Source organism: Phyllopteryx taeniolatus, chromosome 6 (assembly GCF_024500385.1).
Source record: "Phyllopteryx taeniolatus isolate TA_2022b chromosome 6, UOR_Ptae_1.2, whole genome shotgun sequence".
NCBI classification, from domain to species: Eukaryota; Metazoa; Chordata; class Actinopteri; order Syngnathiformes; family Syngnathidae; genus Phyllopteryx; species Phyllopteryx taeniolatus.
In genome coordinates this window covers 7,081,288-7,095,428 of record NC_084507.1, presented here as the reverse complement: position 1 = coordinate 7,095,428, position 14,141 = coordinate 7,081,288, and the positions used below count along the sequence as shown (strand labels likewise).

Sequence of the window (14,141 nt, the reverse complement as noted above, 5' to 3'; positions counted from 1 at the left end):
TTGAGAGCATGCGAATATGGCAACATAACATACATCTCCTTGTCAGGCTTAGATTACAGGTTTTATAATTTTGACCAAAGGGAGAATGGATTACCTGATAGCACAACAAACTGTGAAAACATCATCACACATAACATGACAAAATGAAAAATAGATATAAATAGATGTACAAAGATACATTATTTATTGTAAATATTTTCTTTTAGCAATTAGGTACACCAGTATATACAGTAAATGAACAGCTCATTTAAATAGACACATTGCTCCATCTTGTGATCGGATCGGTGATCGGTTATCATTTTTTAAACTTGCTGATCGGTGATCAGCCCCAAAAATTCTGAGCATGTAACGCATAATATTAAAATGACTTTTTATATTTCAAGATGGTTGTGAGAGGGTCACTGATGGTGTAGTGGTACATTTGCCTGACTGCGGTGCAGGCAGCGTGGGTTCAGTTCCCACTCGGTGACGGTGTGAAAGTGAGTGTGAATGGTTGTCTGTCTCTACAATGCATGTGCCCTGCAACTGACTGGCGAGCAGTTCAGGGTGTAGTCTGCCTTTCACCCGGAGTAAACTGGGATTGGCAGCAGCACACTACAACCCTAAACAGGATAATTGATATTGAAAATGGATGGATGGGTGGATGTGAGAGGGCAAGTAAACAATGCATTATTTTTTGCCATATACAGTGGTGCTTTGACTTAAGAGTTTAATTTGATCCATGATCACACTAGTAACTCAAATCACATCTTTTTTCGATTGAACTGAACAGAAATGCTGTTTTGAATAAGAAAAATAGCACTCGACAGGATTGTACTTTATAAAAACATATAGTAAAAACTATTCAAAAGAACGTAAAGAATTAAACTTTGTAAATCATGATTTCATGCTTTAATGCACTGTGCAGTGCCTTATGGCGTGTGCGCCTCTCCACCAGGTGGCAGTATAATACAAACGTATATACACGATGAAGATGGTCACAACTGCTCAGTAAGCCTCAGTAATAATAGTTGTTTTTCATAGATGAATAAAGAATAAATTGCCTGTGAGTATTGCTATATTGTCAACATTGAATCGACGAGTGGACGCCTCACTTTTACCACTCCACAATGACGGTAAAAGCTTGAAGTCGATTGATCGTCAGTCATGTGTCTTGGCATTAACAATACGGACGCCTTGGTGAAATCAACAGGTTGTCGGTCAGTGCAGCGAACAAGCAGAGGTGCCTCAAGCATGAGGAAATGTTTTATTAAAAACTAACTTGGTAGCATGGGGACGTACAAAATATGCAAGTCTTGTGATGGTGTAGATAAAGCGCTATATAATTGCAGTCCATTTACCATCTCCTCAAATATAAAAAAAACAAAATAGATAACTGCACACCTATCTGAAAAGGCAACTACAACTATGACGGCATTTTGCATTGTGTGTTACCATTAAATTAGCGGACTTTTGTAAGACAAAGTTATGTGGTTTGATTAAATACATGTGTAACTTTCTTTGTTTTATGTTTAGTTTTACAATAAACTTAAACTGGGAGAGGCTATTTTAAAGAATTCTTTCTGCCAAAACTACTGATTATTTTGAAGTTCACTGATTTTTATTTATTTTTTCAATTGAGTTATACAGATTAGGTCACATTAATGGCTTATTTTGGTCTCATTTTTTAACACCACAAAAACCTGGCATTTGAACAGGGATGGGTAGACTTTATATACACTGTATATATCGTACAAGATTAGTCTTTTTAAGACTACCCCTCAGTTGGTGGAAGAGAGCACAATAATATTAAATACAAAAAATGCACAACAAATTTGATTTAGTTTTATTTTTTGTTTCCACCGTAGTCCTTTAGTCTGAGCCACTTATGTAATACGTACATTATGTGTGGGTGCCAGTGGAAGAAGGCCAAAGTGTGACTAGAGGACCAAGTAGTAACAAGCTGCCACTGTAAGCTCTATACTCAAGGATTTGAGGTCAAAGGTCCTAAAGTGACGGCATTTGCCTGCAGTGAGCATAGTTTCAAATCCAGCAAGCACTACATCGGCCTCTTTATTTGAGCATTTGTTTTGCCACTGAAGCTTATCATTGTGTTCAAACATGACTAATGCATGCAGTCAGCAATAATTTTGTGTTGAGCAAATGTGCACTGCAGTCTTTATTGTTTTTGGATGGAAAGTCAACAGGAGATTTACCAAAACACTTAATTACTGAGTCAATCTCGCCTTCAGACTGAAAGTGGGAGAACAGGAGTAGTTTAGTGGTAGGATTTTAATTTCATCATTACACTAAGAATTATATAACCTGGCCCATATACTGTATTTATTGTGACTTTTGTGCATTTTGATGAATGCCAATATAGTAATATAAAAACTAATATAGCCAGCTAGTTAAGACGAGGTAGTATTTACAGCATGTTGGCTGAATTGTTTTAATGACATTTTATGTTGCACCACGAGTTAACTGGCTGCACTCAGTAGATCATTGTCTTTGTCATTTGTTTGTGGGTTCACATTAAAGGCCATTATTTGCCATCTACTGCCTGATTCTTGTCAGAACACGTGCTGCACGGAACTGCCACCAATCCACAAATGTGATCAGACACAACAACAAAAAAACACAATGTGACCCTAGTACGTGTCCCATCTAACTCAATGAAATTGCAGGCAAGGCAAGACATAATGAGAAGATATGTTGAGATAATTGGTCATATTAAAATGTTACTTCTGCATGTCAAGAAATGAAAACTGAATGATCTTGAGCCCACAAAAGTCATGGGCTGCTAGTTAACATATAGTCACCCTCATGACTCATACTCATGATGACATAATTGTTCCTTGTCAGGATAACAATGTCAGTTTGTTGAATAAGTGAGAAGGGCTATACTGAAAATACAACCAGGAGAAGAGGCCAATACGTAGATGTTGTCAACTCAGTGACCAGTCAGCTGTAAATGTCTGGTGAGAAGTACAGCAGTTCCTCCACTGAGAAAAGCCTGAGGGCTCCCACTGTTGCTCTGAAACATCAGGCCCACTGCCTGCTGTCCTTCCCGCTTTGTTAACACAAGCAGCACTTATTGCAATGTTTACAATGGATCTGTTTTATTATTAACATTATTATTTTTGTCTTTGTATTTGTTCGTTTAGTATTTAATTTACTGTTGATTTCTAGAACTTAGTTGCAATCAGTGCCCTCACTTTTAACTAAAGGTAGTGTTTTATTTATGTTACGTTTCATAACGGTTAATACCTTTTTACACCAGTGTGGCAGTATTATTTTTTTTTTAATGAATGCCTGCAACACAATATTACTATTAGATATTATGGTGGCTAATTCATTTTTACACTTGTATTTGTCATGGTCTGTGTTTTGGTTTGGGTTGTGTTGTGTTTTCCTGTGTTCCATGTTTGCCGTGGGCTCATTTGTTTGTTGTGTCCACCTGTTCTCGTCAACCTTCTGCCTTGTGTCGACATTTAGCTCTCTCCAGCCACTCGTGTCTTGTCCAGGTGTCAATCTGTTTGTATTTAGTTCCCTGGTTTCGTTCAGGTCTTGTTGGTTCACTGTCATTGTGGTATGTCATTGTCAAGTGTCATTGTCCCTGTCTGTTCCACGTCTTACTCACCAGTCATGTTTTGGTTCCATTTTTGGTTTGTTCAAGTGTTTCTTTGTTACTTTCAATATCAGTTTGGGGACTTTGTTTAGTTTGCTTTTTCCATGACTCTTGTTTACCTTTGATTTGGAATTAAATATTTTGGGACTTCTACCTTGCCTGCACTTGGGTCCTCCACGTTTTTGCCTTGCCTTCATCTCCTTCAAAAACCAATCGTGACAGTATTGCTGATAAACACGTTAAGTTTCCTACAACATTGGCTGCACAATAGATAAAGATTTTCTGAAGGTTTATTTTCATTTTCCGTACCACTGATCCTCCCTAGGGTCGGAGGCGTGCTGGAGCCTATCCCAGCTAACGCTGGGCGAAAGGCGGGGTACACCCTGGACTGGTTGCCTGCCAATTGTAGGACCCATATTGTAGAAAACAAACAAGCATTCACACACAAATTCATACCTTCGGGCAATTTAGAGTCTTCAATTAACCTACCATGTATGTTTTTGTGATGTGGAAGAAAAACCCACGCAGGCATGGGGAGAACATGCAAACTCCACACAGGTGGGGCCGGATTTGAACGAGTGTCCTCAGAACTGTGAGGCAGATGTGTTAACCAGTTGTTCACTGTGCCGCTGAAGGTTTATTTTCATATATATATTATTTCAACACTTTTTTTTTAATTGGTTACTGCCATGCATTCAAATTTATCAGGCTTACAAGGTTTTAATAAACATATTGTTTTTTTCTTCTTTCACAATTTAAAACAGTTCCCAAGTGTCTTAATAGCATGTCTGTGGCATGCTTTTGTCAAAATACCCCAAAGATCATGAATTATAGAAATGCTTTTAGACTCAAAGTATTTATATAATTGCCCCAAATTTTGTGCATATTTCTTGCCATTGTGAAACCAGCTTTTTTTTAGGGGTGAACTTGTTTTTCAGTGAGCCAGTCTTCACCCCACCCCACATACTGCTGGACCAATGGCGAGTCCGGCTTTCACTAAAATGACAGTGGACTTGAGGGTGTGTAATACTTAAATTTCACACTTGATGTGTGGGCAGACACAGAGACCTATTTTTATACAAACATTAAATAGCCAATTATGTACCCATTAAGATGTCTATGACAAAATTTAACATTGATTCTAAAATGCAAATTTAACAGTCAAATGTTTCTTTATTTTAAATCCATCTGTCATGACCATATGCCTAGTCTAAATGTATTGCTGGGAAGATGTTGGAAAATACACTGTACTGGCAGTTGCAGATTTTTTATTTTTGTTTGTTAAAAAGAAGGCTGTTGTGAGGATGATACAAAACATGTCTCTCTGTGGGCACTACTGTGCATAAATTATGTGCTGTTAATTCAAGCATTTGTTTGTTTTGTTTCATTATGCATGGGTACCTCCCATTCCTCCCAGGGGTGTCCTTGCGATACACTCTCATGCATGAGGACTACGCATAATCTTCTCAAACTGAGAGGGACAATCACAGTCACACGGGGTTTGATGTCTAACAAGACAAGTTACAACCTCTTAACATGGATTTGGAGGGAAAATACTGAACTGTCACAACAATGCAAGCTGAGCTCCTGCTGCAGATGACAGCATATGCATGTGGTCAGTCTAGTGCCTCATGTTGACAGGCAGCACCAAGCCTATATGGTCAACCAACAACAGCAACAACAACAACAAAACAGTATTGTAGTTCTGGGGCTGTTTGTACTGCAGGTAATGTGACTCAGTCTGTTTACCGAGAAGAGGCAGCAACTGGAGAGGAAGAGAGGACGGAAGTTGACTAATTTCAATATACTGTATCACCTTCACATTCAACACTTCTGAATTTGTTCATTGTATTCACATACACTCACAATTTTGGGGACTTGTTGCTACTAGTTGCTATTAACTCGTATAAATGTGCCTGTTCACAAAGAGAAAGTAATGCAAATGCACATTATATTTGGTCCCAAGTGTGCTGATGAATATCTTATGAAATTCAGAGGGATGCAGATGAACACATCCCTGCAGATTTACCAGCCAAATAGTCACAGGCAAACAGAGGCTTGGCCTTAAACGATTTGAAGGTTAAACTGCAACTACTGGCATCCTTTCTTGTATGGCGGTAATCCAAATGGTATGATACGGATCGTGAATTGGATCTCTTTAGATTGTTCGAGTAGTCATCATGTTATGACCGATTAGGGTACTGTAAAGGGTGGATGAAAAGTAACTGGGCCTTAGAATTTGCCTATAGAATTTTTTGGTTTCAATGAAGATAGCTGGGATTGGCTCCAGCCCGCCCACGACCTTAGTGAGGAGAAACGGTATGGAAAATGAATGAATGAATGAAGTCATTTCGAAAAAAAATTTAAACAGACAACACTCATAGCGGTTTCTGTACAAGACAAAACCTCAGACACTGGAGGACTTGGAGACACGACTTCAGTAGGTTCTCAATCCGCTATATGAAGAATGTCACGTGACCAACGCGGGACACGGGATAGCTGACGTTCTGTGTATGCTATGCTAACGAGCATAACTTGGATTGATGACATGATTGTTTGAAGCCAAACATCCATCCATCCATTTTCTGACCCGCATCTCCTCACTAGGGTCGCGGGCGTGCTGGAGCCTATCCCAGCTAACATCGGGCAGGAGGCGTGTACACCCTGAACTGGTTGCCAGCCAATCGCAGTTCACAACAAACAACCATTCGCACTCACATACACACCTACGGGCAATTTAGAGTCTCCAATTAATGCATGTTTTTGGGATGTGGGAGGAAACCGGAGTGCCTGGAGAAAACCCACGCAGGCACGGGGAGAACATGCAAGCTCCACACAGGCGGGGCCGGGGATTGAACCCCGCTCCTCAGACCTGTGAGGCTGACGCTCTAACCAGTCGGCCACCGTGCCGCCTGAAGCCAAACAAGCTATTTTATTTTTCTTTATAGCTAGTGTCTTCAGACAAAAGTTGAATACATGTATATCATTTATTTATACAAATATCATATGATACAAGTCACTGATGGTGTAGTTGTACACTCGCCTGGCTTTGGTGCGGGCAGCGTGGGTTCAGTTCCCACTCAGTGACGGTATGAATGTGAGTGCGAATGGTTGTCCGTGTCTATATGTGCCCTGCGACTGACTGGCGACCAGTTCAGGGTGAAGTCCGCCTTTCGCCCGAAGTCAGCTGGGATAGGCTCCAGCGCCCCGTGACCCTAACCTGGATAAGCGGTGTTGAAAATGGATGGATGGATCATATGATACATAAACATGAAGCAAGCCGAAACCCCGTCTATTGTCATCTTTGGCAGCGCCGTGGTGACATTTTGTGTTGAAAAAAAAGACATTGTAGACTTTAGAGTTCCTATGTGTGCTTTGAAACCATCCACTTCACCATTCACTCATGCGAGGAGAAAGTGCTTGTACCACTGTTGCGGAATGTGGAAGCTGATTGTGCATATACTGGATTATATTTCAGACGGGGTCTTTCACAAGGTTGTTCATTCCTTCCCTGGCCCTTTAAGGAAAGTGGTTGACATCACTGGTGCTTATGTTGAAATATAAGGATTTACTTTCATTTTCCAATATAATAAAGAACATGTACCATTTGCCTCAATACATTTGTCAGGGTTTTCCACATAAACATTTATTTGTGGCGGGCCGCCACAATTAAATTTTGGCTGCCACAAATAGATTTTGGCTTTTGCTGCGCAGAAATTGTGTTCTTTTTGTGTGTCTGCTAATGATCCATACCACTGATTTCCTTTCTGATATGATACTTAAAATTCCGTCCCTCAAATGACTTAAGCATCAAAAATATCAATATTTAATTTTGACAATCGGTTTTCTGGTTTCAGCGACGTGAACATTTCAGACAGTATCGATCCGTCCCCCACACCAGTGATGCTGATCCAGCCGGCGTAATGGCGTCTCTTCACAGCACACTCTGTACTGTTTTTGTTTGTAATTGTGTGTATTTCGCTTGGAAATGCCATTCCATGTTGGGCAAAGCCTACGTACAGTCTTCAGGATCTTTTGAGACTAGGATGACGCTGCGAAAAGACTATAACAGGAAGTGAAGCAAAGCTGCAAAGCCGAGCACGGCGAGTTAACGCGCCCACGCGTTACTCAAGTTAACTGTTAAGGCTTCTTTATACCCGCGCGGACGGCAACCACGCTGACGTCACTGCGGCTACCCCGCACGCAGTTTGCTTTCATACTCGAGCGCAACGCACGCGCGCTGTTTTGAAAGTGTGCTGCGGTTCTCCTCCAAGTCGGGGGTGTCGCTATGGCTGGTATTGGCTAGGACGCCACAGTGGCGTTTCCTCTGCATTTTATGGCCATTTCTGGTAGCCCTTTTTACTTTCCTTTCCGTAACAAGGAACAAAGCAAGAACAATGGCGACCGTGGAACAAAGTCTGCTAGAACAAATGGACCTAGATGACCAGATGATACATTTAATTATGCTGCAAAATCAATCGAGAAGGCGGCGGCATAGGTGCTATGTGGAACCGGGAGGAACACCGATTATATCATCACAGCATGTGACTAAAACGGACCAATCACGAGAGATGATCTCCGCGGCATTCTACACACAGCAACAATTTTTGCCGTGTGCGCGTCAAGCTATGCAGACGGGCCGCGCGGGCCAATTCGTCAGTCACGTGATGCAATGCGTTGTCGGCCGCATTGCAAAAAAAAGAGGCCTTTACAGTAAGTCTCATGTCCACCATTCATTTAGGACAGTGTCAGCTCAGCATCCCACTTCACTTCAATACTGCCAATAAGTAACTTTGAAAAAGTTCCAACAAAGGTATTTAGTTGTAATTTTATGTAAAGTACTGCAAGTTTTGAAAGCAACTACATTGTTACCAAAAATCAAGTTCTGCTTGTTTGTTAACAAATAAACGTTTTATATTCAAATCACACTTATTGTTTTTTTTTATTAAGTTAAAGATATTAAGTTAAAGGTTATGCTGTCGATACGTTAATTTAAGTACGTCTTTTATGAAAAGTTGAAAAAACAAAACAGAATACATAGAATACATGTAAACACATGCACACAAACACGTTATGTGTTGCTTTAATCCGAACAAGAATATGTTTCCATTGTCTTTTAAAATTACTGTATGTAAAAGAAATGACTTGTTTAGTCAGCCACTGCTCGTTGCAGACAAACTTCATATTCACAGTAAAATATTTTGCAGATAACTCGAGTCACTGTCAATCTTTATTATATAAAAAACTGCAGTACGCCAATTACGTTAGACTATACACATCATGCATGGTCCAGTGCTACAAATGGAAAAGTTAGTGTAGTGCCCTGTAAGTTTTTGACTTTACATTTATTTATTTACGTATTTATTTATTCAAGCAAATGTAATTAAAAAAATATTTTTTTATTTAGAATAAGATATTCCGTAATTGTTTGTTTGGGTCTAACCCCCATCACACCCAAAACCCGTGGCCAGCCGCCGGATAGCCACCACCACAAATAGATTCTGGTCCTGTGGGAAACACTGTTTGTAATAGGGTGGCTATGGATATTATTACCAATTTTCAAGGCCTAGTTACCTTTCACCCCCCTGTATATCCCCATATAGTGGATCACAGCGACAGTGCATTTTCATATTTCACCAGAGATTGTGAAATATCACACTTTACAGCGATTATTTCACATGTACCGGTACTTGTGATGCAACAACCAACTTTGTTTTTTGAGATGTGAAATACAGTATAAGCAGAACAGAAAATATGGATGGATGATAATATGAATTGCATGTGTTTGGGTAGGAAACTTCTCACCACATCAGCAGGCTATGATTTTAACCTATTACAGTTTATAAATGCATCACGATACCTCTTCAAATGATCCAGTGTACAGCATTCATTTTTTTTCTTACTGTGTGACTACTTTCGATTTTTAAAACAGTATTCGTAATGACCCCTATTTCCATGACTAAAATAAATTACAGACATATTTGTTTCCATTACCTTCTTTAAAATAAAATGGAACATGTATAAATTACAATGTCATCCTGTAGTGGTAAATATCTGAATTAGGCTCTATGTCTTTTCACACGCAAATCAATTCAGATTTCACTCACAAAAACAACAAAGGGATCGCACTGAGATGCTTCGTTATTGATGCCTTATTAGAATTCCCACATACTGTAGTTTCCAGGCAGGACACACCCTGCTCCAATATTACTGGCTCCAGGACACATACCGCTGCTCTATGATTGGCTGCAGTATCCCGGTAGAGCACGCCCTACTGGTTCCAGACGGGAAAAGAAGTATGTGACTTACCTAACGCTAACCCACCCTAGTCCTAACCTTAACCTATCCTAAAACCTATCCTTGCCCTAAACCTAACCAGAACAAACTTCTTAGTTTTTATTTCGTACAAATGTGATACATGTTTGGGATGGTCATCTGGTTACAGCTGCGCAGCCTGCCGTTCCCGCGACGTAGGCACCAATGATGATATGCAGTGGGGCGTGTCCTGCCAGAAAACTATGTGGGAATCCTAATAACGTGTTATGGACTGATGTGTCAGGTGTTCGTTCCTCAGAGCCACAGACATAACGAACCCCCGATTAATGTGGTTCTATTTTCTAGTTTAGCTGGTTTGGGAATTACAGACCCTTTCCCAAAAATTTTAATATCATGGAAAAGTTGATTTATTTCCATAATTCCATTTAAAAAGTTAAAGTTTCATGAATTATAGATTCAGGGTCCACAATTGAAACAATTTCAAGTATCCATCCATCCATCCATTTTCTGAGCCGCTTATCCTCACTAGGGTCGCGGGCGTGCTGGAGCCTATCCCAGCTGTCATCGGGCAGGAGGCGGGGTACCCCCTGAACTGGTTGCCAGCCAATCGCAGGGCACATACAAACAGACAACCATTCGCACTCACAGTCACACCTACGGGCAATTTAGAGTCTCCAATTAATGCATGTTTTTGGGATGTGGGAGGAAACCGGAGTGCCTGGAGAAAACCCACGCAGGCACGGGGAGAACATGCAAACTCCACACAGTCGGGGCCGGGGATTGAACCCGGGTCCTCAGAACTGTGAGGCTGACGCTCTAACCAGTCGTCCACCGTGTCGCCAATTTCAAGTATTTATTTGTTTATTTTCACATAATTTGGGCTACCAGCTCATAAAACCCACAAAATCTGAAATTCCAAAAATTAGAATACTGTGAAGAAATCACCATTTACATTTAAAAAAAGAAGGAAATTAGGGTCGCATTAAATAAATCAAAATATGGTACTTTCAAAACGATACGTTAATCTTCAATACTTGGTTGGGAATCCCTTTGTTTTAATCACTGCCTCGATGCGCCGTGGCATTGAGGCAATCAGCCTGTGGCATTGCCTGGGAGTTATGGAAGCCCAGGTTTCCTTGATGCTTGCTGTCTCTAAGTCCTGTCTTGTAAGTCCTCTAAAACATTCTGGTAGACTGTTACGGTGACCTTGGATTTAAGAAAGCAGAGTTTACCAACACCTGCACTGGACATTGCACCCCAAATCATGACTGACTGTGGATATTTCACATTGAACCTCAAGCAGCTTGGGTTTTGTTCTTCACCCGCCTTCCTCCAAACCGTTGGAACTTGATTCCCGAATGAAAGGCACACTTTCATTCAAAATAGGACCTCGGACGACTGGCCAACAGTCCAGTCCTTTTTCTCCTTGGCCCAATTGAGACGCTTCCTCCTTCCTTCTGACTCATCCTCAGAAGTGGCTTGACCCAAGGAACCCGACAGTTGTAGCCTATCTCCCGGATGCGCCTGAATGTGGTGTTTTTTGAAGCTGTGACTCCCGCCTCATTCCACTCTTTCTGGACCTCTGCTAGATTCTTAAATCTTCTCTGTTTGATAATCAACTGAAGCCCACGGTCATCTCTTTTGCTGGTGCATCATCTCCTGCCACATTTTGTCCTTCCACTAGATTTCCATGGATATGCTTGGACACAACACTGTGTGAACAGCCAGCCTCCTTAGCGTTGAAATTTTGTGGCTTACCCATCCTATGGAGGGTATCAATGATGGTCTTCTGGCCAGTTGTCAAGTCTGCAGTCTTCCCCATATTGAAACCAATACTGAACTGAAGCAATTTAATGACACCTGGGGAAGCCTGTGTAGGTGCTTTGAGTTTAGTAGATGATTAGTGTGTGACACTCAGTTTAAAACATTTATCGCCTGCAAATTTTGGGCTGATTTCTTCATAGTATTACATTTTTTTTAATTCCTGATTTTTTGGGTTTTATGAGCTGGAAACCCACATTATGTGAAAATCCATCCATCCATCCATCCATTTTCTGAGCCGCTTCCCCTCACAAGGGTCGCGGGAGTGCTGGAGCCTATCCCAGCTATCTTCGGGCAGGAGGCGGGGTACACCCTGAACTGGTTGCCAGCCAATTGCAGGGCACACATAAACAAACAACCATTCGCACTCACATTCACACCTACGGGCAATTTAGAGTCTTCAGTCAACCTACCATGCGTGTTTTTGGGATGTGGGAGGAAACCGGAGCGCCTGGAGAAAACCCACGCAGGCACGGGGAGAACATGCAAACTCCACACAGGCGGAGCCGGGGATTGAAGCCCAGTCCTCAGAACTGTAAGGCAGACGCTCTAACCAGTCGTCCACCGTGCCGCCTTATGTGAAAATAAACAATTAAATACTTGAAATTATTTAAACTGTGGGGCCTGAATCTATAATCTATGAAAATTTAACTCTTTGAATGGAATTATGGAACTAATTCAACTTTTCCATGGTATTCAAATTTTTTTTGGAAAGGGTCTGTACGTCACATGATGCGACTGAAGATTTAAATATATATTCATTGTTATAGCGACAAGACCCGCTATGTACGCCACAATGTCCGGAGGGTGCTACACTTCTGCATTGAATTTTATTTTACCAGCTATAGGTTACCAGTATTTATTCATCAATTACTCATATGTATCAACTAATTGAGAATCCTTTCTCCCACCCTTAGTATGTACAATTACTAGCATACACTGACTGAATTGATACCATCCATTTACAATTTTAAAATAATGAACCAAATATTGAAAAGATTAGGAAAATTCCACAACATACGCATTGTAGTTGTCAGGTAGTAAAGGAGAGAAAAGTGATGATGAGTCCAATGGCCCAAGACCTGACAGGGGCCCCAGAAAAGAGCATTTTCAATTTGCAATATTAAAGTTATGGGTTCCAAAATGATATTTTTCACAGGCATCAAATCTCATGGCGGCCCCTGATAGCAGTACGTGCAGTACTTCATACACTAAAGGGTTATTGGTTGGGGAAAACAAATGAGGTTGGATGTAAAATATCAAGATTATCAACAGGGACCGTAAACATTTGTAGCCCTACTATACTTTAAATCGTCAGTATATACACTCCCCTTTAAACTCAGCTTCTATGAAAACATACCAATAGTTCCATGAAAAGATTGGGTGAATTCATGTAATACTCAAAATTAAGTGAATGGCCGTTTTTTGTAGGTTTTGATATCACCCCAAATGAATGCAAATCCTATAAAAAAAATTAAATGTAACTGAATAATTTGCTTTATAGCACATTTATAGCAGAGTTGTCTTCACGTTAAATTGTAAGATTTGTGTTCGGTTATTAGTCAGTCGGGGTGGTTGTGGTTCTAGTAATATTTTAGCAATTTGAGCATGTGCGTGAGGGGGGGCAAATTATGAAGAAGTACTATTAGTGACAAATGGGGAGACTACGATCAATCTGAAAACGGTATTCATAAAAACATGATTTGTTGCGAAACACGACGCATGCCAAAGCGGAGTAAATACGCAGAAGTGGATGACGTGTTTGTCGTCCACCACCACGCACTCGCGCAGTTCTGTTGCAGTGGAGGCATATAAACACATGGAAAAGGTCATAATCATATCGTGGTTGTGTCCTCGCTTTACTGTTTACTCACAGTTGTTGTCGTGGCTCAGAACAGGGCTGTCGCGCACATCCCCCTTCTCTCTCTCTCTCCGGTTAGCCCGTCGACTGCATCCACAGCCTCAGTCCTGTCAGCGGTCGTCAACATCGAATATGTCAAACCCTTCACTTGTTTTCCCTCGACGCTACTCTCGTCAAAATGTGGACGCAAATAAAAGGAGGAAAAGAAAACAGCGGCGTGCGTCGGCGCTTCCTGATTTCGGTAGGCGTGTAGTGATGATGGTGTTTGCGAGGGGTGGGGCGGAATGCGGCTCCGGGAAGAAATCGAGCCGAAAAACACGTCGGTGCATGTTATTTGCCGTGAAAATTGGTCGCTGTCAGTGGCAGGGAGGGGTTAAATAGTTCCTCTGCCAAAGCAAGGTCTCGCGCATACCTGAAATGACTTTGACAGCATACTGGGTGTGCTTATGTACCTAAATTATCTCCATAGAAAACATGACCTGAAAAGTTTCTTTTGGATTCCTCGGTGTGTATTTCTGTTTTTTTTTTGTTTTTTTTTCGCATGCCTGTCTTTGCATGTTGATACTGTCGGGC

At 41.1% G+C, this 14,141-nt stretch overlaps 1 protein-coding gene across 2 annotated transcripts in view; it reads right to left on the bottom strand.

Moving 5' to 3' along the window:
• LOC133479252 (myelin basic protein-like) overlaps window positions 1-13,855 on the bottom strand; it is a 62,722-nt gene extending 48,867 nt beyond the window's left edge. For both annotated transcript variants that reach the window (XM_061775942.1, XM_061775943.1), the window contains exon 1: window positions 13,582-13,855. The gene's annotated coding sequence lies outside the window, so the exon portion shown is untranslated. The remainder of the gene's footprint in view (window positions 1-13,581) is intronic.
• Window positions 13,856-14,141: the final 286 nt, after the last annotated feature.